Source organism: Oryctolagus cuniculus, chromosome 3 (assembly GCF_964237555.1).
Source record: "Oryctolagus cuniculus chromosome 3, mOryCun1.1, whole genome shotgun sequence".
NCBI lineage: Eukaryota > Metazoa > Chordata > Mammalia > Lagomorpha > Leporidae > Oryctolagus > Oryctolagus cuniculus.
The window spans coordinates 78212354-78236126 of NC_091434.1; the positions used below are offsets into that span (position 1 = coordinate 78212354).

The 23773-nt window shown below is 38.7% G+C and overlaps 1 long non-coding RNA gene across 1 annotated transcript in view; it reads right to left on the reverse strand.

Annotated features, from left to right (window-relative positions):
• Positions 1 to 17766: 17766 nt before the first annotated feature.
• The window catches only part of LOC103348766 (uncharacterized), a 49243-nt gene continuing 43236 nt past the window's right edge, over positions 17767 to 23773 (reverse strand). The window contains exon 3 of the long non-coding RNA XR_011387586.1: positions 17767 to 18631. This is a non-coding gene — a long non-coding RNA (uncharacterized lncRNA). The remainder of the gene's footprint in view (positions 18632 to 23773) is intronic.

The following is a 23773-nucleotide window of genomic DNA, read 5'->3' on the forward strand; positions in this document are numbered from 1 at the left end:
AATTTAGGAAAAATATATAGAATATAAAAATGTCAGAGTGCATCACATATAGAAACGGCAATATTTCTACAGTTTTTGTGAAACTCTTTCCCATGTATTTTACCTATGTCTAGAATTTTTGGATTACAGTGCATTTCTGATTCTGTACCTTAGTTTGTGCAAAATGCCACAAATTGGGAGGTGTGAGCACCAGAAACTTCCTGTTTCACAGCTTGAAGGTTGGAAGTCAGATTAGGGTATCAGATTCCTTGATTTGTTCTAAGGGGTTCCAAGCTTCCTGGCTCACCTCCTGGGGGATTGCCAGCAAACCTATGGCATTCGTTTACTTGTAGGTGCATCACCCTGATCTTTGCACTCATATTCACATTCCTGTTTGCATGTCTCTGTGCCTAAATTTCCTTTTTGTTTCAGCAAGCAGATGGAGTGGATTGGGTTCATTTTGATGCCCTTATTCTACACTCTTCATTAGCAAAAACCCTATTTCCAAGTAAGGTCACATTCAAAGGTAAGTTAAGACTTTAACAAAATCTTTTGGGGGTACCTGTAGCATGGATTATAGTCAAATGGTTTGAATGCTTCTGCATAGGCGTTCCTTTCCCACACCAAGTCTTGACCCTTAAAATCAGGGTATTCAAAAAGGGCAAAATTGCATATTGATGTGAAGATGCAACATGGTAGAGAGTACTGACTTGGGGTGGTCCTCTCTGACCCAAATAACCACAGGAAAATAATTTGTGCCATTTTAATTACACTCCTTTTTATTTAGGCAGCTGACACAGATCTTTCAAGGTGTTTAGAAAGTTAATAAGGGAGCTGAATAATGATTTTTGGGGTCATTTATGTTCACCTAAGCTTAAATTTTATTGGTTCTTAAAGGCATAGCTAGTACTTATGTAATTGGTAATTTATGAAAATGTATTATCAAAATATAAGCCTTTGATTAATCTGTAAGATTGAGTTCCATCTAGAGAGGATATGTAGATACCAGGTATTTACAGCTGGCTGTATGTATTTAATTCTTAATCACAATACTATATGTTGTCATCTGTTTTCTGCAAGCCATATGCTTTGATGTCACTTATTCCTTTCACCTCATTCAATTGAAATGAAAATATTGACAAAAATAATTTTTTCATGGAATGTGGAAAAGCTAATAGAGCGTGAAACTAGATTTATTTTTGCATGTATTGCCCTGACAATACTCTGACTATTTGTATCTTGCTTCTTCAAGTCATATAGTAGTACCTTAAAATAAAATACAGCACAAGTATTTGAGCAGTGTATAGCTTTCTTTCTTATGTTCTTAAAATATTCCTGAGAAGTAAAAATAAATGTGCAATCAAAAATGGAAAAGGCTACCAAACAGGGGCTCTCATATTTCATAGTAATAACACCATTAGAAATAAAATGCTATTCTGACCCATTATAAATACAGAATAAGCCTGAAATACTCTCATGGGCTTTTCAGCCAGATCGTCATGCCTTAAGGGCTGATTATGAGGCCAGAGTGCTGTTTAGGACATCTGCCATTCTATGGGTCTGCTGTGTATCTCACTTCCCATGTTGGATCATTCTCTCCCTTTTTTATTCTATCAGCTAGTATTTGCAGACACTATTCTTGTTTATGTGATCCCTTTGGTTCTTAGTCCTATCATTATGATCAATGTGAACAGAAATTGATCACTTGGACTAGTGAGATGGCTTTGGTATATGCCACCTTGATGGGATTGAATTGGAATCCCCTGGGATGTTTCAAACTCTACCGTTTGGGGCAAGTCGGCTTGAGCATGTCCCAAATTGCACATCTCTTCCCTCTCTTATTCCCACTCTTATATTTAACAGCGATCACTTTTCAGTTAAGTTTCAGCACTTAAGAGTAATTGTGTATTGATTACAGTATTCAACCAAAAGTATTAAGTAGAACAAACAAACAAACAAAAAATACTAAGAGGGATAACATATTAAGTTGCTCATCAACAGTCAGGGTGAGGGCTGATCAAGTCACCATTTCTCATAGTGTTCATTTCACTTTAACAGGTTTCCTTTTTGGTGCTCAGTTAGCCCATGCGAGTATTTCAGGCATGGAAAGCCAAGACACTCTGGGGGAAAAAAAAAACCTAAATGAAAGATCTCCGTGAGTGAGATCCCAGTGGAAAGAACGGGTCATCAAAGAAGGAGGTACCTTTCTCTGAATGGAGGAGAGAACTCCCACTTTGACTACGACCTTGTCTAAATAAGATTAGAGTTGACAAACTCAAGTGGCTTCCATAGCCTTGGCAACTCATGACAAGAGCCTACGGTGATTACTGATGCCATAAACAAGAGTGTCAAATTGTTAAGTCAACAACAGGAGTCACTGTGCACTTACTCCTCATGTAGGATCTCTGTCCTTAATGTGCTGTACATTGTGATTTAATGCTATAACTAGTACTCAAACAGTATTTTTCACTTTATGTTTCTGTGTGGGAGCAAACTGTTGAAATCTTTACTTAATGTATGCTAAACTGATCTTCTGTATATAAAGAGAATCGAAAATGAATCTTGATGTGAATGGAAGGGGAGAGGGAGTGGGAAAGGGGAGAGTTGCGGGTGGGAGGGACGTTATCGGGGGAAGCCGTTGTAATCCATAAGCTGTACTTTGGAAATTTATATTCATTAAATAAAAGTTAAAAAAAAAGCTTGAAGTAGACAAAATAAAAGAATACAGAGCCCAGAGATAATTCCACACATTTATGGTCAGTTGATCTTCAACAAGGGTGTCAGGACCATTCAATTGGGAATAAATAAATAAATAAATAAATACAGAATAAGAACAATAAAATGTAGTGTGTGAAAGAAACATTTTTTCAGAATGGAGAGAAAATTTTAGAAAGTGTTAAAATATACCAACTCTAAATTCATCTTGAAATTCTTAATAAACAATATATTCTGTATTTAAAAGATTTAATATTTAAATAACTGAACTCTGAAATTCTTTTGACCTAGCAAAGAATATTCAACAACATGAAAAATTCTAAGATTAGGTTTTAGACTCTCCCTAGGAAGTTGATTATTATAGTAAACACTGGATTTCCCTACCCTTGAAGACCTCCCAAGCTAATGGGTGTTTCATTAAATAGTTTGTATTTATTCCACTTAAATGTGAAGCAGTGTCACCAGAAAAGTAAGGGATTCATACATAGTTACATTTTTATTTTAAAATAACATTTATTCAGCCAAAAGATAAAGAATTAAGTCAGTAAATTGGATTATGTTGAGAGGAGGCATAGACAGCAAGGATAGTGCTTAAAACTAAAGGGTGTATAAGTAGTTGAGGGAATCAATTTTAGTCAGAGGAACAGTAAGTAAACCAGAAATAAGAAAAATAATGGAATTATATATTTTGTGCTTCTTCCTAAGGCACAGGAGAATGTTTTTCATAATTGAGTGACAAATGCCTTGTAAAGAGAAAGTGTTTTGTCAGTGACTCCTGGGTGGCTTAACAAATTTATGAACTTCCTCACAACCATAATTTTCCAGTTTGGGAAAGGGAGTCATGTACTTGGTTCATCTTCTTCTGCTTCCCAGGAGCATTAGCAGGAAGCTAGATCAGAACAGAGGAACCAGGACTCAAACTGACAGTCTGATATAGGATTCCAGCATGGTAAGAAGTGGCTGAAACCTGTATGCCACATTGGTACCCTGTACTTATTTTTCAATACCCAAACCTATCCTCAAAAACTTTCATAACCACTGTCATCCTGGGCATCACTGAGAATTAATTACCTCTTCGTCTATATCTAACTTTCTTATAGTAGTTGTAACATTGAATTATAAGTTGTTTTTGAGTATATTGTCCAAGATAAACTGTGTGATTTTTTTTTAAAAGATTTATTTATTAGAAAAGCAGAATTACAGAGAGAGAAGTAGAGAGAGAAAGAGAGAGATCGCTCATAGCCGGTTCACTTGCCAAATGACTGCAACAGCCAGGACAGAGCCAGGTAGAAGTCAGGAGCCAGGAGCTTCTTCTGGGTCTCCTGCATGGGTGCCGGGGCCCAAGAACTTGGGCCATCCTCAGCTGCTTTCCCAGACACAGTAACAGGGAGCTGAGTTGGAAGTGGAGCACCTAAGACTCAAACCTGCGCCAATATGGGATGCTGGCACTGTAGACTGAGGCTTTAACCCTCTGTGGCACAGCTCTAGTCCCCCTATGTTATCTTTTTTGTTTTTTAAGATTTTATTTATTTGAAGTGGAGTTACAGACAGTGAGAGGGAGAGATAGAAAGAAAGGTTTTCCATCTGTTGGTTCACTCCCCAATGGCCGCAACGGCTGGAGCTGTGCCAGTCCTAAGCCAGGAGCCAGGATAGAAGAAGCTCCCACATGGGAGCCAGTACTTGAGCCATCTTTTACTGCTTTCCCAGGCCATAGCAGAGAGCTGGATTGAAAGTGGAGCAGCTGGGACTAGAAACGGCACCCATATAGCATGCCAGCGCCTCAGGTGGAGGATTAACCTACTGCACCACAGCGCTGACCCCCCAACCCACCATGTTATCTTTAAAGACAAGAGTGATGACTGTGTTTTAAGAATATATTTAGTCCTAGAGCTAAGATGATGTAGGTCCACAATAAAAATTAATTGATTTTATGGGCATTTTGCCCTATGGTAGTTTCAGCAACATACTTCAGGTCTAGTAAAAAAAAAAAAAAAGTAGTAGTGACAGCTGTTTGTAGGTTTACTTTCTGCTCCAGCTCAATCTATCCTGTTGAACTTGTGGGAGACTTGAGAAAACAGTTACAACGTCAGCCACCACCACTACCATGCCGCCACTACAAAAGAAAATTTTCCTTAACGCATCTCTTAATCCTAGTTCTATGGCTGCTCACAGGAAAGTTTTGTTTCCAAGATAACACAGCTTTCTTTTGACAGTGAGAATTTTAGTTCATTCTATCCATTGTACTTTCTTCTTTTATGTCTGTTGTGTCTTCTGGGCAGATCAACTGTATCTATATAGGATCGATCTATATTAAGAATAGTTATACAAACAAGCACATAATGAAAAAAATGCAAGTATGTGTTGAAGTTCTATCTTTGAAAAGGTATGTCATTTATTCCATTCATTCAGTAATGCTTTTATCATTGATAGTGCAGATTTGTATGTTGTGCCCTGGGAATGGGGTTGGGTAAAGCAGAAAAGCACATGGCCCACTGGGAATGGTAGGAGGGATAGTATAGAAAATCATCAGGCATAATGCAGTGTGATTGGCTGATAGCAGAAGTCAGAGGAGCAGTGGAGGCAGAAGGCGGTGCTCTAGGAGAGCACAGGAAGAGGAGCAGGGAAATGTTATAGAAAGGAGCTGCTATTTGAATGGGGCTTAACGGTAAAGCAACTTTACTCATTTGAATGTAGGCATTTGGGGCAGAGAACATCGTAGGTAAAAAACAGTTGTACAGACTTAGCTTAGGAAAGGTTAGCTCAGATACTCAGACCGTTCGTCCAGACATCAGGCACTGGATGATGCTACTATAGCATTCTTCCCAGACCAGGATGGAGTCCTTGCTCAGACACCACTCCATCAGGCATTGTGTCGTGGGGGGAGAGAGGTGAAATACAGTCTCGGCTTGTGTAGCTGAGTAGACAACAGTGCACATTTTGTAGGGCAGGCTCCCTCCTCCATGGGTGATCGTAACTCAAGACGATGTAGAGTGGTGTATGGATTATATGAAAAGCTGCGCTTCAGAATCAGGCTGGTACTTCACCAGATTTTACTCTCAAGATGAACTGTGTCTACACTGAGGTGTGGCAGGTACTAGAAAGCCGCGTGTTACAGCTTTGTTCCACCAACAATTGGCACAGCTGAAGTCCACAAGACTAAGTGACTTTCCCAAGGTCATGCAACTCAGTAAAATAGCGGGAACTGCATTTCAGGCTCTCAGGCCAGTATCACTTGTGTTGCCAAGTGGAGGTATTTGCTGACCTTTGAGAGCCAGCTCTGAGAAATCTCAACAAATGATAGAAATGATAAATTCCCTGAGAAGTTCTGAGATTACCAGCTTTCTAATCACTTTTATCCCGGTCCAATCTTGCCTTAAATTTGTACTTACTTCTGGATTGCTGCAAATGCAAAGCTCACTAAGATTTCAGAAAGAAAACAAACAACAAACATTGCTCTGATGATTTAGGCATCATCTAGCATGCCCACTGGTTTTGACATGCTTGAGGCTCTCTGCTGTTCGCTGTGTAGTCTGAGGGCAACATCACCAGCATCGGAGAAAAACGAGTGCCATCTCATTAAGGACAACTAAAGAGACTTCACTTAACAGACTCTGTACAAAGAGGTGAATGGGATGAAGGGGAAACCCGAGGGATGCTGAAATGCTGTGGGATTAATGATGACAGGCAAAATGTTAGCAACCTGAACCATAAAGAGAGAATGAGAAAGAATGGATACCAGAATCTGAGCAAATGCTTGTAGGTCTTAGAGATGGCACTCAGACAGAAGGTGTGGTTGCCAGTGTAAGAATATAGTGATTGCCAGTCTTAGGCATAGCAGGGAATAGATACCCCAACTCCAATTTCTTCCTACTCTGAGATATCCTCAGCATTTCAGTTCCATCAAACACAACAGAGAATCAGAGAATAAGGTCATGTAAGTCACCCTTTCATGACACGGAACCGATCTGGAACTGGAGGGGCGAATGGAGACTGTCTAGGATGGAGCAAAGCAAATTCATCATTCCTGCCCTAGGCCAGGATCTCTTCAGTCACCACATTCCACAACCCTTCCTGGATGTGCAACTCTACAAACTGCTCTGATTTCAAAAAGTTTACCTAACACTACTGGGAGAATTATGTAAATATGAATAGTTTGGCTGAGCAGTGACTAAGGAGAGAGGGAAACATGACCTCCATCTGCAAGCAGTGGTGGGAATGGAAATGATTTCCTCCGGGAACTCAGCTGGGATTACTGTTAAATCATTTGTATACTGTTAAATGAGTTGCGTGCTGGTGGGGCAAAGAGGTCTTGGAACTGTGTTTGCTGGCTTTCTCCCTACCTCCATCATTGTCTACAAGCATTTGAAAGGTTGAAAAAATGGCAAGAGAGGGCTCTGATTCAAGGTGATAGAACTAGCAGTAGTAAGGTAAAATCAGAAGCAATTGGAAGTTACAGAACATGAAAATGTTCACAGCAGAAGAAGTTAATCCTTTATTAAAATATTCGAAAGGAATAAAATATGGGGAGAGTTCTTCTTTTGCATATTTAATCTCAGTGTGAGCAGTGCTCTAAAAAACTTACTATTAAAATAATCTTTGTGGAGAAAAACACCATGCAGTTTATTTTTTGTTTGCATATCTAACAAGAACACTTAGCAAAATTAATAAGTTTTAGCAAGCTTCATATTCAGCATATGGCTAATTGATATTTATGTTTTACTATGGGAAATAGCATATCTAGTACTAAACATTTTTAAATCTCCAAAGATAAAAATCCTTTTTTTTCCCTTTAGGTAAAATGCTGAAAATGTAGTTTTAAAAAAAACTAACTTAATAAACATTTTATGAAAAGGAGTTTTGGTATGAGACTTGCTTTTAAGGAATACATTTAAAGCACAGTCTATGCCTTCCTACTAAAATTCCAATTAAATTAAGCACATAGCATGCCCCCACCAAGACTAATATTTTCCAAGTTTAAGATTTTTCTGCCTGATCTGAGGAGTTCTTGCAGGCAGTCACTATGTATTATTTTTAATTGTTTCTCCTAAACACCCAACATAGTCCCTTGAGTGTAAATTATGGTATGAAATTTGATTGGACAATACAGTATAATCACAACAATCATTAATGTAGCAGATCTTATTGTATCAGATGCTGTTCTAAGAGTATTTGAAGTCTTAATCTATTAGATGTCTAAAATAATTTTTTAAAGATTTATTTTATTTATTTGAAAGACAGTTGCAGATAGAGGTAGAGACAGAGAGAGGTCTTCCATCTGCTGGTTCACTCCCCAGATGGCCGCAATGGCCGGAGCTGCACCGATCTAAACTCAGGAGCCAGGAACTTCTTCCGGGTCTCCCATGTGGGTGCAAGGGCCCAAGGACTTGGGCCATCTTCCACTTCTATCCCAGGCCATTGCAGAGAACTGATTTGGAAATGGAGCAGCCGGAACTAGAACTGGCTCCCCATATGGGATAGCGGTGCTTCAGGCCAGGGCTTTAAGCTGCTGCGCCAGTGTCGGCCCCATGATGTCTTAAACACATCTATCTTTGCAGATGAGGAAATTGAGACTTGAGAGTATTTTTTTAATATTTTATTTATTTATTTGAGAGGCAGAGTTACAGACAGTGAGTGGGCGAGACAGAAAGAAAAGTCTTTGATTCACTGGTTCACTCCCCAGTGACTGCAATGGCCAGAGCCAGGCGCTTCTTCTGGGTCTCCCATGCAGGTGCAGGGGCCCATGCATTTGGGCCATCTTCCATTGCTTCCCAGGACATAGCAGAGATCTGAAGTGGAGCAGCCAGGCCTAGAACCAGTGTCCATATGAGATGTGGGCATTGCAAGAGGAAGAGTAACCTATTGTGCCACAGTGCTGGCTCCTTGAGAGGATTTTTGACTTGCCAATGGTCTGTGAACAGTGGCAGAGTGAAGATTCCAACCTGGAAAATCAAATTCTACATTTCGAGTTTTTAACTACAAAGACACGCTTATGTGTTCTCTCTCTCTCTTTTTTTTTTTTTTGACAGGCAGAGTGGACAGTGAGAGAGAGAGACAGAGAGAAAGGTCTTCCTTTTGCCATTGGTTCACCCTCCAATGGCCGCCGCGGCCGGCGCACCGCGCTGATCCGATGGCAGGAGCCAGGAGCCAGGTGCTTTTCCTGGTCTCCCATGGGGTGCAGGGCCCAAGCACCTGGGCCATCCTCCACTGCACTCCCTGGCCACAGCAGAGGGCTGGCCTGGAAGAGGGGCAACCGGGACAGAATCCGGCGCCCCAACTGGGACTAGAACCCGGTGTGCCGGCGCCGCTAGGCGGAGGATTAGCCTAGTGAGCCATAGCGCTGGCCTAAAAGATTGATTTGAAAGGCAGAGTTACAGAGAGAGGGACACACACACACACACACACACACACGCACACATGCACACTCACAGAGAGAGAGAGGATTTTCCACCCACTGGTACATTCTCCAGATGGCTGCACAAGCAAGAGCTAGGAGCCTAGAACTCCATCTGAGCCTCCCACATGGGTGCAGGGGCCTAAGGAAGTAGGGCATCTTCCTCTTCTTTCCCTGGTGCATTAGCAGAGAGCTGGATCAGAAGCAGAGCACCCAGGACTCAAATTGTCACCCATATAGGATGTTGGCATCATGGGTGGTGGCTTAACCTGTTCCACCACACCAGCCCCTGCCATGGGTATCTTAAAGATTCTGATAGATGGGGATAGAACACAAGAAGCCTTGAAAGCTGGGATATTAGGTTGGAAACTCCTATATGTTTTGCATGAAGCAAATTTTTCATGATACTTTTCTTATATAACAACTTAGAAGAAGTATGATAAGATTTATGTTTTAAGAAGATGAACCTGGCGTCCTTTTTAAGTTTCAAATAAGGCAGACAGAAAAACTGTGGATTAGCTATGTAACTTGATGTGTTATTTATTTATATTTATCTGGTATCTAAAACATACTATGACTATAAAGAAAATAGAATTTATTCTGTAATGCAATGGTTTTTAAATCCTCATTTTAAACCTTTGCTCAAACAAGATTTTCAGTGAATATTTAAAAAGCAAAATATTTTAAGGTGTTTAAAACACTTTATACTTGTGATTCTGAGAAGACAGTGTTGTTTCCGGAACACAGGCTATTAGACTGAAACCAGCAATACTTTTTTTCAATGGCTATTTCATTTTTATCCTTGTCATACCTATCTTTTCCTTGTCAGAACTATCTGGCAGGGACTTCACCGGACAGGGTGGGCTCACTGCTGTTACAACAAGTGGAAAGTTTAAGTAGACTTTCAAGTCAAAGGCTTCTCCCCCCCTTTCTTGATTTATTTGGTCAAGGTACAGTGCAGAGGGTAGAGTTATTTAAAGAAAGGAGATGCCATAGTTTTCAATGCATAGAATTTAGCAGACAATGAGCCATTAAGGACAAGAAAAACCATGGGGAGAGTACACACAGTCTCAGTGCTTCAGACTGGACTGGAATTCACAGGGTGCTTCAGAGACAGTTTCCTTGGTGAGAAGTTGTGACAGGCTCCTCTCTCATGCAAGGGACTGGAAACTGTTACTTAGCCTTGAGACCAGGAAAAAGAATCACATTTGGTGAGCAACTCTGTCACAGGGACTACACTGCACATTGAAATCTCCTTTGAGAAAAGCACTATGCTCTGCACTAAACAAAGGAAGCTTAAAATCATTCCTGCTTTCAGTGAGTTTTCTGCCTGGAAGTAGAATTTAGTTAAGTAACTAAAGATGAGATAATGATAGTAATTAAACTGACCAGGGGTTTGCAGTATAACCAGGCATGATTCCAAGTGCTTTATGAGGTGTAGCTACATTAATCAATAAAATTGTTAGTATTACTATGCCCATTTTGTAGATGAGGAAACAGAAGCCAAGAGTAAGGAGCATGGCTATGGAGATGTTGACTTGAGTCACGACTTGAATTGAGACTGCCTAACCTAAGACTCCACATGCTTTAGATCACTACTGTCAATGGAATACAGTCATAGTGCACATATGCACTGTGGCTTAGTAAGAGATGGGAGGTAGTTATGTGAAGGTGACAGGCACCCATCAATCTACCGCCTTCACGTGGGAGCACAGTTCGACTGTTCAATAAGTGTCAGTTTTTTTTTTTTATTATTGTAGTAGCTTTCCAATAAAAGATAACATTTTGAAAGTGATTTTAAAGGAGATGGGCCATTGGACAAATGGGAAGTTAATGTGAATGGGCCTTCTTCCAAAGTCATGGGAAGATTTTTTAAAAAGGTACAAATCCAAAGACTAGGAAAAAGAACGTAAGGCACCCAAAAAAATTCCATGTGACATGAGTGAGGAGGAAGGGTTTTTGTGCTCTCCTGTTTGTACTTTCTCACCTTCTGATAGAATTCTGCCCATTGTCCTTAAAAGTCAACTTGCCAACAATGTCTTTTTCATTTGCTTTCTCAACTGGAACGCAGACCTCTAGGAGTTTCATAACACACCGGGAAAGCTTCAAACAGGAATCAGGCAACCAAGCCTCTCCTGGCTTTATCTCTCACCATTTTTTCATTCAGAGGCAAGAATCTTAAACTCTTGGGCCTCAGCCTTCTTTTCTGAGAGAAGGAAAAGTATGAATTACAGTATTTTCTATGATGCCTGATAATGTTATGGTTCCTCAAAATGGCTGAAATTCTTGGATCTTAGTGCCTACTTTTTTTTTTTTAATGTTTCACTTGCTATCTCATTTTTGGTCAACCTCATGCTGTGTGCCAGATTAGTTTTAAGATATAAATGTTTATGTTTGTACTCTGTGTGTGTAGGTGTTAATTCTGATTCTGAGTTTAAATATTTTGGTATAAACTGATCTTGTTATCCCATTAACCTTTCTCTTTACACATTTCACTGACTCTCTGTTTTGCTTACAGGGTGAAGTTTTCACAGTATAATTTGGCAATGGGACCATGGGAAATTTTAGGATATGAAGACATCCATAGGAAATATGAGTGGGAGTATGTTTTCCTGAAGTTAATGGAAGCAATTTGAAAATCAGACTCTGACAATAATGTTGAAATAGCACACTTTATTGATGAAAGATTCCATTAATATTTTAGTGGAAGATGAAAATTAGAAATAAAATTATCTAGACCTTGGCTGTGAAAAGCAAATGCCATTTCATCTATTTTCTGTAGTTAAAGAACAGAACTGTTTTATCTATTAAATTAGGCTGGAACATGCTATCATCAACCCACTGCACAAATAAAGAAGTCTATGGAAACTTCAGTCATTTTGATCTCAGCATGATGATACCCCCTGTGTGGTTTTATAATTCTCAATTAAAATGAGTAATTCAGCAAAAGAACAAGTCCCATGAGGGAAGATGCCAAGAAAGAATCTTAATGTAAAAGAAATATTTCCCATAGTGAGCCTGTTAAAGTGGATGACGATGTTTCAAACACACCTACACCTATATTCTTTGATTTTCATCTGAAGTTAGTTGCACTATAAATTAATTTAGAAATAGAATTTTTAAAAAAACTGCTGTTGTAATACTCTTGTTCCAATTAAAATTATCCTATTTGATGAACATACCTTTTTGATTATTTGTATTATTGTTGAAAGTGTATGTAGTATTAGACCCATAGGAGCTATGAATATTTCTGCTTCTATTTCCATTCTTTCTGTTTCTGCTATTTTTCTACCATTTTTCTAGGGTTTTCCACAAGTATCTAATTTATTCCTCAGAATAAGTAAGCAAGGTGACTTGACTAATGTTACACACATTATAAGCATTCAGAATTTGAAATTCAGTCTTTTAAGTATTTTCCTATAGAGTTAGATATTTGCTTTTAAAAAAAAAAAGTATCTTCAACTGATGGTATTGTACAACCCAAACATTTTTCAGTGCATAGGTCCTGTATCAAATTTAAAATATGGGCCAAGGGGCTGGTGTTGTGGCATAGCAGGTAAAGTTGCCGCCTGTGACTCCAGCATTCCATATGGGTGCAGATTCAAGTCCATGCTGTTCCACTTTTGATTCAGCTCTCTGATAATGGCCTGGGAAACCAGTCGACGATGGTCCAAGTGCTGTGGACCCTGCACCTACATAGGAGACCCAGATGAAGCTCCTGGCTCCTGGATTTGCCCTGATGCAGTCCTAGCCATCGCAGCCAATTCAGGAGTGAACCAGCAGATGAAATCTCTCTCTCTCTCTCTCTGTTCTCCTCCTCTCTCTGTAACTCTGCCTTTCAAATAAATAACAAATTCTTAAAAAAGAAAAAGAATGGGCCATGAAGAACACTCAGTGGCACTAGCTCTTTGGTAGATTTGTAAGGTGAAAAGACAAACATGTTCCTCACTATCAATTCCAGTTTAAATAAATTTTCTGTGGTTCTGGCTGTTTTGGAACTAAGTTAAAGCCTTCAAGTAAATTGGAAAAAAGTGCTTCCTTAAAAGGACAACCATATTACAATGTTTAACCATTAGCACTTTAGTATAGAGTTAGTGTTTTTAAATTATTTGTTTACTTATTTGAAAGCCAATGAAAGCGAGCGAGAGAGAAGAGTGAGGCAGACAGAGGTAGTGAGAGATCTTCCACCTGCTGGTTTACTTCCCAAATGCCCACAACATTTGGGGCTGGGCATAAATCCAGGCCTCTCATATGGGTAACAGGTACACAAGTACTTGAGTCATCACCTGCTGCCTCTAGGGTGTGTATTAGCAGGAAGCTGGTATCGGGAACAGAGCTGGGTCTCAAACCCTGCCACTTAAATATGGGATGAAGGCATCCCAAGTGGCATCTTAACCACTGGGCCAAACATTCACCCCATTGTGAATTAATTTTAAGATCCTAACTCTAAAAAGAGCTCCAAGAACATGGAATATAGGCTTGGATAATTAGCATTCTTTATTGAAACACCCACAGTCATGAGAATATTTCAAGGTGAAGAGCTAAGAGAGGGTCAAGATGTACTATTTCATCGTCATGCCTATTAGATTTAGCACCTTTCTGTGAATTAATTAAGGTTTCCATCTCCCAGGCTAAATCACAAAAAGTCACTAATTCTGGGTGGTTGAGTAACAAAAACGCCCTCTTTCCTCCAGGATCATGCAGCCTCAAGCCAGGACAAAAACTATGGTGAGGGGAGTGTGAACTGAACTTCAACCCTACATATTCCCTCTTGGCTAAGTTCCTTTTTGAATGACTCATATCATCTTGCCTACAAGACCTGTTATTTCTAGTGGCAATGGATTTCATGAGGTTATTGGATCCTAGGAATGGAGAAAAGGATATCCTCATTATATAATTGAGAACCATCTTTATTTGAATTTTACTCTTGTCTTTGGGAAGTTCTAGGAGCAAGGAGCTCTAGCAGCTTTATACAGCTAGAGGCCCACTGGGCTCCATGCTGTAAGACAAGGATTGGCCTTGAACTGGAAGCTATGCCATCTGATCTAGGAGGAATCATGATTATTTAAAGATCTTGTCAAGGTGACCTCTCTCTCTCTCTCTCTCTCTATATATATATATATATATGTATATATCAAATGATCTATTACTATTTTTTTAAAACTTTTATTTAATGAATATAAATTTCAAAAGTACAGCTTATGGATTACAATGGCTTCCCCCCCATAACGTCCCTCCCACCCGCAACCCTCCCCTTTCCCACTCCCTCTCCCTTTCCATTCACATCAAGATTCATTTTCAATTCTCTTTACATACAGAAGATCAGTTTAGCATACATTAAGTAAAGATTTCAACAGTTTGCTCCCACACAGAAACATAAAGTGAAAAATACTGTTTGAGTACTAGTTATAGCATTAAATCTCAATGTACAGCACACTTAGGACAAAGGTCCTACATGAGGAGTAAGTGCACAGTGACTACTGTTGTTGACTTAACAAATTGACACTCTTGTTTATGACATCAGTAATCAACCTAGGCTCTTGTCATGAGCTGCCAAGGCTATGGAAGGCCCCTGATTTCACCATCTCTGATCACATTTAGACAAGGCCATGGTCAAAGTGGAAGTTCTCTCCTCCCTTCAGAGAAAGGTACCTCCTTCTTTGATGACCCGTTCTTTCCACTGGGATCTCACTCGCGGAGAGCTTTCATTTAGTTTTTTTTTTTTTTTTTTCCCAGAGTGTCTTGGCTTTCCATGCCTGAAATACTCTCATGGGCTTTTCAGGCGGATCCGCATGCCTTAAGGGCTGATTCTGAGGCCAGAGTGCTGTTTAGGACATCTGCCATTCTATGGGTCTGCTGTGTATCTCACTTCCCATGTTGGATCATTCTCTCCCTTTTTTATTCTATCAGTTAGTATTTGCAGACACTATTCTGGTTTATGTGATCCCTTTGGTTCTTAGTCCTATCATTATGATCAATTGTGAACAGAAATTGATCACTGGAACTAGTGAGATGGCATTGGTACCTGCCACCTTGATGGGATTGAATTGGAATCCCCTGGTATGTTTCTAACTCTACCGTTTGCGGTAAGTCAGCTTGAGCATGTCCCGAATTGCACATCTCTTCCCTCTCTTATTCCCACTCTTATATTTAACAGCAATCACTTTTCAGTTAAGTTTCAGCACTTAAGAAGAATTGTGTATTGATTACAGTATTCAACCAAAAGTATTAAGTAGAACAAACACAAAAAATACTAAGAGGGATAACATATTAAGTTGCTCATCAACAGTCAGGGTGAGGGCTGATCAAGTCACCATTTCTCATAGTGTTCATTTCACTTTAACAGGTTTCCTTTTTGGTGCTCAGTTAGTTGTCACCTATCAGGGAGAACATGTGCTATTTTTCCCTTTGGGATTGGCTTATTTCACTCAGCATTATGTTTTCCAAATTCCTAACAGGGATCACTTTTCAGTTAAATTTAAACACCTAAGAATAATTGTGTGTTAATTACAGAGTTCAACCAATGGTACTAGAACAAAAAAAATACTACAATGGATAAAGTTTTACATTGTACATCAACCGTCAGGACAAGAGCTGATGAAGTCACTGTTTCTCATAGTGTCCATTTCACTTCAACAATTATTACTATTTTTATAACTTTAACTGAAGCAATAACTAAATTTAATATATTTTGTTGTATAAAATTTGCAAATATAAAAATACTGAGAAGAAAATATAAGCTCATTTACAATTTTACCAAAGAATATAAGCTTCATCCCAGAATTGTACTTAACCTAGTTTATGCTTGCCATTGTTGTTTCCCTGTTTAGTTGAAATCAAGAGCTGAATTAATTAATGCTGCCTGTCAGATTTTAAGACTAGAGTGTGTACCACAGACCAATAGCAAGGCTGATCCCATCTGGGAGCCTTAGACCAGTTCCCTATATCTTCTTTTATCTAGACCCATCTTTCTTAGGCCTTGTCATCCACACATTCTAACCAATTTTTCTAATAGTTATTTTCAGTTTGTTAATGTCAACTTGATTTTTAAAGGCTCCATGAACAATAGCTGGAGTGAATTCTTTCTCCCATCCAAGTATTAAACATGCCCAACCTGCCAAGCTTCCGAGATCAGATGAGATCTAGTGCATTCGGGGTGGTGGTATGGCTGTAGACAAAAGTGAATTCTTTCTATGAATTTCTGTGATTTTTCTCTGTAAGTTTTCTTTCTGTTTTTTACATTTTATTTAAGTTATACAAGTTTCAGTATTTCATATATACATGAAATTTAGGAACATAGTAACCCTCCTTCCTGCCCATGCTCCAACCCAACCCTTCTTCCTTTGCTGATTTCTTTTAGTTTGGGTAAATTACCCAGAGTGGGCTGGCCAGATCACATGGCAATTCTATATTCAGCTTTCTGAGGTATCTCTATACTATACCATCTTCCCAAGTGCTGTACCAGTTTACATTCCCACCAACAGTGGACCAGGGTACTCTTTTCCCCACAACCTCTCCAGCATTTGTCTTTTTTTGATTTCTGCATGAGAGCCATTCTAACTGGAGTGAAGTGAAACCTCACTATGGTTTTGATTTGCATTTCCCTGATGGCTTGTTATCCTGAGCATTTTCTCAAGTGTCTGTTGGCCATTTGCATTTCCTCTCTTGAAAAATGTCTGTTCAAGTCCTTTGCCCATTTCTTAACTGGATTGTTTGTTTTGTTGTTGAATTTCTTGAGCTCTTTATAGATTCTGGCTGTTAACCCTTTATCAGATGTGTAGTTTGCAAATATTTTCTTCCATTCTGTCAGTTGCCTCTTCACTTTGCTGAGTGTTTCTTTTTGCAGTGCAAAACATTCTCAGCTTGATGTAATCCCATTTGTCAAATTTGGCTTTGATGGCCTGTGCTTCTTCTGGAGTCTTCCAAGAATTCTTTGTCTATGCTAAAGTCTTGAAGAGTGTCCCCAAAGATTTTTTTTTTATTAGAAAGGCAGAGTTAGACAATGAGAGAGAGAGAGAGACAGAGAGAAAGGTCTTCCTTCTGTTGGTTCACCCCTGAAATGGCTGCCATGGCCAGCACGCTGTATCGATCCGAAGCCAGAAGCCAGATGCTTCCTCCTGGTCTCCCATGGGAGTGCAGGGCCCAAGCACCTGGGCCATCCTCCACTGCCTTCCTGGGCCACAGCAGAGAGCTGGACTGGAAGAGGAGCAACTGGGACTAGAACCCAGCACCCATATGGGATGCTGGTGCCGTAGGTGGAGGATTAACCAAGTGAGCCATAGCGCTGGCCCCCAAAAAATTTTTAGTAATTTGATGGTATCGGATCATAGATTTAGGTCTTTGATCCATGTTGAGTGGATTTTCATGTAATGTGTAACATATGGGTCTAGTTTCATACTTCTGCACATGAAAACCCAGTTTCCCCAGAATCATTTGTTAAAGAGACTGTCCTTTAGCTCCTTTGTCAAAGATAAGTTGGTTGCCAGTGCATGGATTGATTTTTGGAGTTTCTATTCTGTTCCCTTGGTCTACAAATCTATTTTTGTGCCAGTTCCAGGCTGTTTTGATTATAACTGCCCTATAGTATGTCTTGAAATCAGGTATTGTGATGCCTCCAGCTTTGTTTTTTCAATTATATTCTCGCTCAGTGTTTGGACACAAAGCAATCAGGCTCTTGGTTTGTGCACAGCTTCATTTATTTGAAGTAATTCATTTAAGTCTACAAATTAAACAACAACCCAGGGCCCCTGCCTGAGCAGCCTTGGCCTATAACTTTGGAGAATGCCTGGAGTTTTGTGATAGGGCATAAAGACTAGGATTTAGTGGTTATGTATAGAAATGTGTAGGTCAGCAGGCAGTGGAAGGTACAAAGAAAGAGAAATGGAGAGGGTGAAATATATATAGATTACAGAAGTTTGAAGGAAGAATGAGACCATGACAAATTGCCATTTACTGTTTCCCAGCATCAATACCATATGCAGATGAAAAGGCCAAAATAAGCATGAATTTCCTTTTAATTAACTCTCCAAGATTTGACTACCATTTAGGTGCCCCCTCCCTCCTTCATCTGTTAGTTTGTTTATTTTAGGGCCATAAATATTATTAATCCTCAGAGATTTTTTTCCTACTTCCTTTAGTTAATTAAAGATACTCTAGAATTTATCTTATGCTACCACCAGGAGGGCACAAAAAGTGAAATATTATATTACTAGATAGTTCATTCATTAGCATAAAATAATCAGTGGGATTGTGTATTAGAGTTTCAAACACCTCTGCTAGATTTCTTGTTAGAGGACAAATGCAGTCACCAGAAGAAAATAAAGAGGGACATAGGGCATCATAGAAGATAGAAAATTGGGGAGACAGAAAAGCGTACATACATAGGTTATTATTTTAAGGGATAATCTAACTAGATGGCAGTGTGTGAATAAACTGTAATAATTCCTTGCCCAGAAATCTTTAGTAGTAGATACAATGGCAAAGTCTTTCTTCATCTGCTTCAAACTGTGCTGCTCAGTTGGGAAAAGAACAGAGGCAGCAGGGCAGCTGTCAAAAAAAAAAAAAAAAAAAGGGAATAAAGCATTAAAATGATATCTTATATTTTACTTATTTTATTTGATATTAATGGTTTTATTACAAAAGGAAACTCTGATGCAAACTTCATGTATCATTCACTTACGACATTTTATACTAAACCAAGCAGAACCCAACACTAGACAGCTCCACTATTTATATTCCTCCAAGGGTAGCTCATCCTGCCCTCTTTTTCCACCCTCAGTGTTTTCCTTCCTTCAGGGAGAGATTCTATATCAGTGTTTCATTTCTCCTCTGGGTGGACTTAAAGGCCAGACACATTGATTATTAATCATTATATTGGGGTTTCTCTCTTTCTTGACCAATGACACAATCTACAGAGCATGATAGGTATACTGTAACTGACATCTGTACCGAAAAGAAATCAGGTTATGGCATATATATCTGCACTAATAAAAAAAGCCATCTTTCAAATTCTCCTTTTGTAAGTCCTTCTAAAGAGACCACTGTGTTACAAATGCATAGTCACTGAGCCATAAATCCAGTAACAGAGACATATCTGAAAGCCTATTTTGGAACATTCGTTACTTGGACTCTTGGGACACTCCAGGCTTAACTAGAGTCACTTACTCTTTTGCTGGGTTGAGCTACTGATGAATACCAGGAAAAAAATCTTGAAGCATAGCAGATTTTTCTTACTCTATTAGCTGGCTAAGATCTTTTACTTTATCATTTGTGTGTGTGTATGTGTGTGCGTGTGTATTTGTATAAATTTTTCATGTTAAAATTGAGCCAATCATGCTTTATAAAAGTTGTTGACTTTATGACACTAGGGAATACTGGAAGTGTATTTGTGACTGTCACTTTACAGTTTACTGTAATCTGACTAGAATTCTCATGAGTTACAGGACAGTGGGAATATAGTATCATGGTTCAGAGCATGGGTTTATATTCAGGCTGACCAAGGTCTGAATCCTGGCTCTTGGACAAAATGTGTTACATGGGGAAAGTTGCTTGGCCTCTCAGAAATCCACCTTTCCAACTTTGAAAAGGAGATAATAATAATACAAGCCTAAAGCATAGGTCTTGCATCGAGCTCAAGACCTGCTATATAGTACAGTCCATAAGTGGGTGCTGTTAGGACTATAATTACTAGAATAGCCACATCAGTGTACTTTGGAGAGTGAACAGGCTCACTACATATTTTTTTTAAAAATTACTATACTGAAACAACAGGCATAAACCAGGATTATCCTGGGTAGAGTGGGGCATATAGTCAACCTGATTAATGTAAGCAGTTGACTGAATATCAATATGGGTAAGTTAAAGATCGAATTGCACATTTGTATGCAATGTCTATAGGAACATATAGTGACCAGAGTAACAAACCGAGGAACTGGTTTCTTGTTTTTGTCTTTTTTTTTTAAATCCTTTTCTTTTTTTAAAAAAATCTTTCTGCAGTGCAGAAATGAACAGTGTATAATCACGCCTTTTAGTTTTTTTCATGCACACATACATTCGGCACCCCTCCCTCGGTTGTACTGTTTGTGACTATAAAGGACAATATGAATTTATGCCTTGTGGCCTCTTGAAAGTCATTTTTTCTTTGCTGCAAAATTATGGGTATCAACAAGTTGATTTATTCCATTAGTTTTGAACTGTGCTGCCAATAAGTAAATTGGCTCATGGTAATCACAGTATTCACTTCAATTAAATGATCATCAATTGAATTATTTGCTTTTTTTCATGTTATTTATTATTGCCTACTTTTCTCTTTCAATTAAATGGTTGAAGTATATAATTCATCAGTTTTAATGGATTACAAATAAGGGGAGTAGAATTTTAAAGTGATTATCTGAAAAACTTAATAAGAAAAAATATTTGTTTCTTTGCACTTTGCTGACAATAGCTGCTTAGAAAATTATTTTATTTGTATGCAATCAAAAATAATTATTTTCTTAAGGAAAATCTATCCTAGAGAAAGAGTAAGATGAAACATAGGAGAAAACACATTTTGCTTAATGATTTTCTTTCAAGAAAAATATTGCTATCATGATCCTTTTTAATTAAATAAGAATTTAGCACTTTAGCGTGTGTGTTCTTAATGTCAGAGTCTTTGGTTATCACACTTACACCTCTGTTATTAATGCTAGCCATGGTTTGCAGATGAGGAAAAGCTAGTTATCAATGAATAATTCAGATTCCATAACTGTCAGACCTCATTATTTTAAATAGGGCCTAGTAGTTACAGTTGTAACCAGCTAATTGCCTCGTTTAAACTTAAACTGTTAGACTATTTCACATAATTCTCAATTTCAAAAAACTTTAAATACATTTGAAATCACTGTAATACATACAGCAATTTGCTTTAAATCACTGTAGAATAGAAGGCATTCTGCTTATTCTGTCGTCAAATGAGAATTAAAATTTATTTTAATTTAATCCACTAGCTGTCATGAAATACTTAACATAGAATGAACAAAATGTTTTAAATCTATAAAAGAAAATCAAGAGGATTGAGACTGAATGATTCAGTTCCAAGACCGATTTCTTTTGTTTAAATGTGTTGCCGGGGCCGGCGCTGTGGCTCACTTGGTTAATCCTCTGCCTGCAGCACCGGCATCCCATATGGGCGCAGGGTTCTAGTTTGGGCTTCTCCTCTTCCAGTCCAACTCTCTGCTGTGGCCCAGGAAGGCAGTGGAGGATGGGCCAAGTGCTTGGCCCCTGCACCCGCCTGAGAAACCAGGAGGAAGCATCTGGCTCCTGGCTTCGGATCAATGCAGTTCCGACCGTTGCGGACATTTGGGAGTGAACCAACGGAAGGAAGACCTTTCTCTCTGTCTCTCTCTCTCAATGTCTATAACTCTACCTGTCAAATAAATAAATAAATAAATAAAATTAATAAAGGTATTGCCAAGTGAGAGTACAAGATCAGGATGAGTGTGCCACAAGGGATCACCAAGACACACAAACTCAGATCTTCTTCAAGTGCAGCTGCTGTTGCCGACAGCTTCCACTTTGAGTTCTGCCTCACTGTTTGTACCGAAGCCCCATCCTTTGGAGGATGCTCCCAGCTGATGAATGGGCATGACCAAATGCTGGAGCCCAGATGTTCCTGCCATGTTGGACACCTAGGATGGCAGTCTAGTCCATGGAACTGCTTGTCAGCCTTCTTGGAACTCTCTCAGAACTGTACTTCGCCTAACCAATCTTTCTTCCTTCTCTTTGTCCTTTTATAGGTATCAGACCTGTCTTGTGGCTTAGAAACTCTCCAAACCTATTACTGCTTGGTTTCCGTAACATGGATATGTATTTCGTCCACTACATTCCTGGCATATCTGATTCTTTCATGTTGCTTGCTTCTTAGAGAACCTAGATGGCAACAGGAAGAAGTCCATAATTTCTTTGTATCTAATTAAACAGTTCTGTTTACAAATCCATCCCTTTGATTTGATTTGGGTCTTCTCCAGACACAGTAGACTTCAGAAAGTATGTCCTCCAACAAAGTGTTGAAGTCCCTGTTGGTTCATATTTTGTTCCTTTATTTTAGCTAAATATCCTCACCACTTGTATTCCTCCTGTCCACCAAATATGAGGATTTTCTATCTTCTGAACTTCCTTTAGGTTCTTGATGAATCTCAACATGAAGAGATATGAGGTGAGCATGTTGCATCTGTTTCCGCGTAAACATTTTCTGATGAAATCTATTTCAGCCCTTCTTTTGTACTTTGAAAAATTGTGTATATCCCAAGTCTAGAAAGTGTGTTACTTTTTAGTTAATTCTGAAAGTAATGTGGCTTCTAAATACTGAAAGTGGATATGTTAAAAGTGTTGAAAAAATTTCACAATAGTGTTTTTTAAAAAATAATGAAACTTATTTGTGATTATATCAGCTATTTGATAAGTATAGTTTCATATCTTTTGGAAAACATCTTTTAAGGTTTATTCCTATGTTTATGGTTGTGCATATTTAGAAACTATATAACTTCCATAATAAGGAAGAGGAAAAGTTTTCACAGTTCTATGCTGCTCTCTACTGATGTTGTCTCATGTTGGGCTAGGTCTACATCATCCAACATCTGAAGTTTCTTGCAGTGTTTCAATGATAAAGGGCGGATTGGTGAAATTAGGCAAGCATTGAAATAAACTACTAAATTTTCAGCTAATTTAAAAATGCTGCACAATTTTAATATCAAGATAGGGGAAACATTGTATTCTTGAAAAGGATGGAATTTGGGGCACATGTAATTGTGTAGTTCAGTTTTAATCCATCTTCACACCAGCTTTCAGTCCCCGGATCAGTCCTGGATCCTTCCTGGATCTATGTTTTCTCACCTATGAAAAATGGCTGGTGCAGTGGGGCAGAAGATAGAATGAGACAAATTCTAAATTCACTTCTAATACTATGACTATCTGATGTTAATAAGTGCAGATCACCCACTCATCTTTTAATGGGAATGTTTGTAGATAGCAATTCTTTATTTACTCTTTAGATATAAATCCACATTAACTAAAAAGCAGAACATATAGGGTTTCCTGAATTAATAGCAATTTCTGGGAAGGAGTAAAAATGAACTGAATTTTCTCTGCATCCCATGTAAGGCATTTACTTTTTTTTTTTTTTTCACTGAGAAGTCTGTCACCCTAGATCACCTAAATTTTGTTAACACTGTGCTAGACTTTGAGAACGTCAAACTTAGGTAACTTTTCCTCCATTCAATTTACACATAACAAACTACTTCTGAAATATTAAAGCTTCCTGAGAGGTTTGTTCCCTTTGTTACGATGTGATTTCAGACCAAGGGCTAGTTATGTCTGCTCTGTAATGCTGCAGAAATGCAATAAGCTACTATGAAATAACAAACAAACAAAAAAAACCCTTCCTCTTCATGAATCCTTATATTCTGACAGTTTCTTGCCCCTCTCCCCTGCCCAGAAAACCCAGTGAAGATGAAATGCAGACAGACATAATGAATGTCAGTTACAGTTCATAGAATCACATGTTTTCTTCCATTGCAGTGACAAAACATTTAGGAAATGAAGGGTTTATCGTCTGTAGGCTGCATATAAGCTTAGCCGTCTCAGATCACACTTCATTTTTAAATACTGTTTTTCACAAGGAACACACCTCAGCCTTGAAATGTACTTGTGACT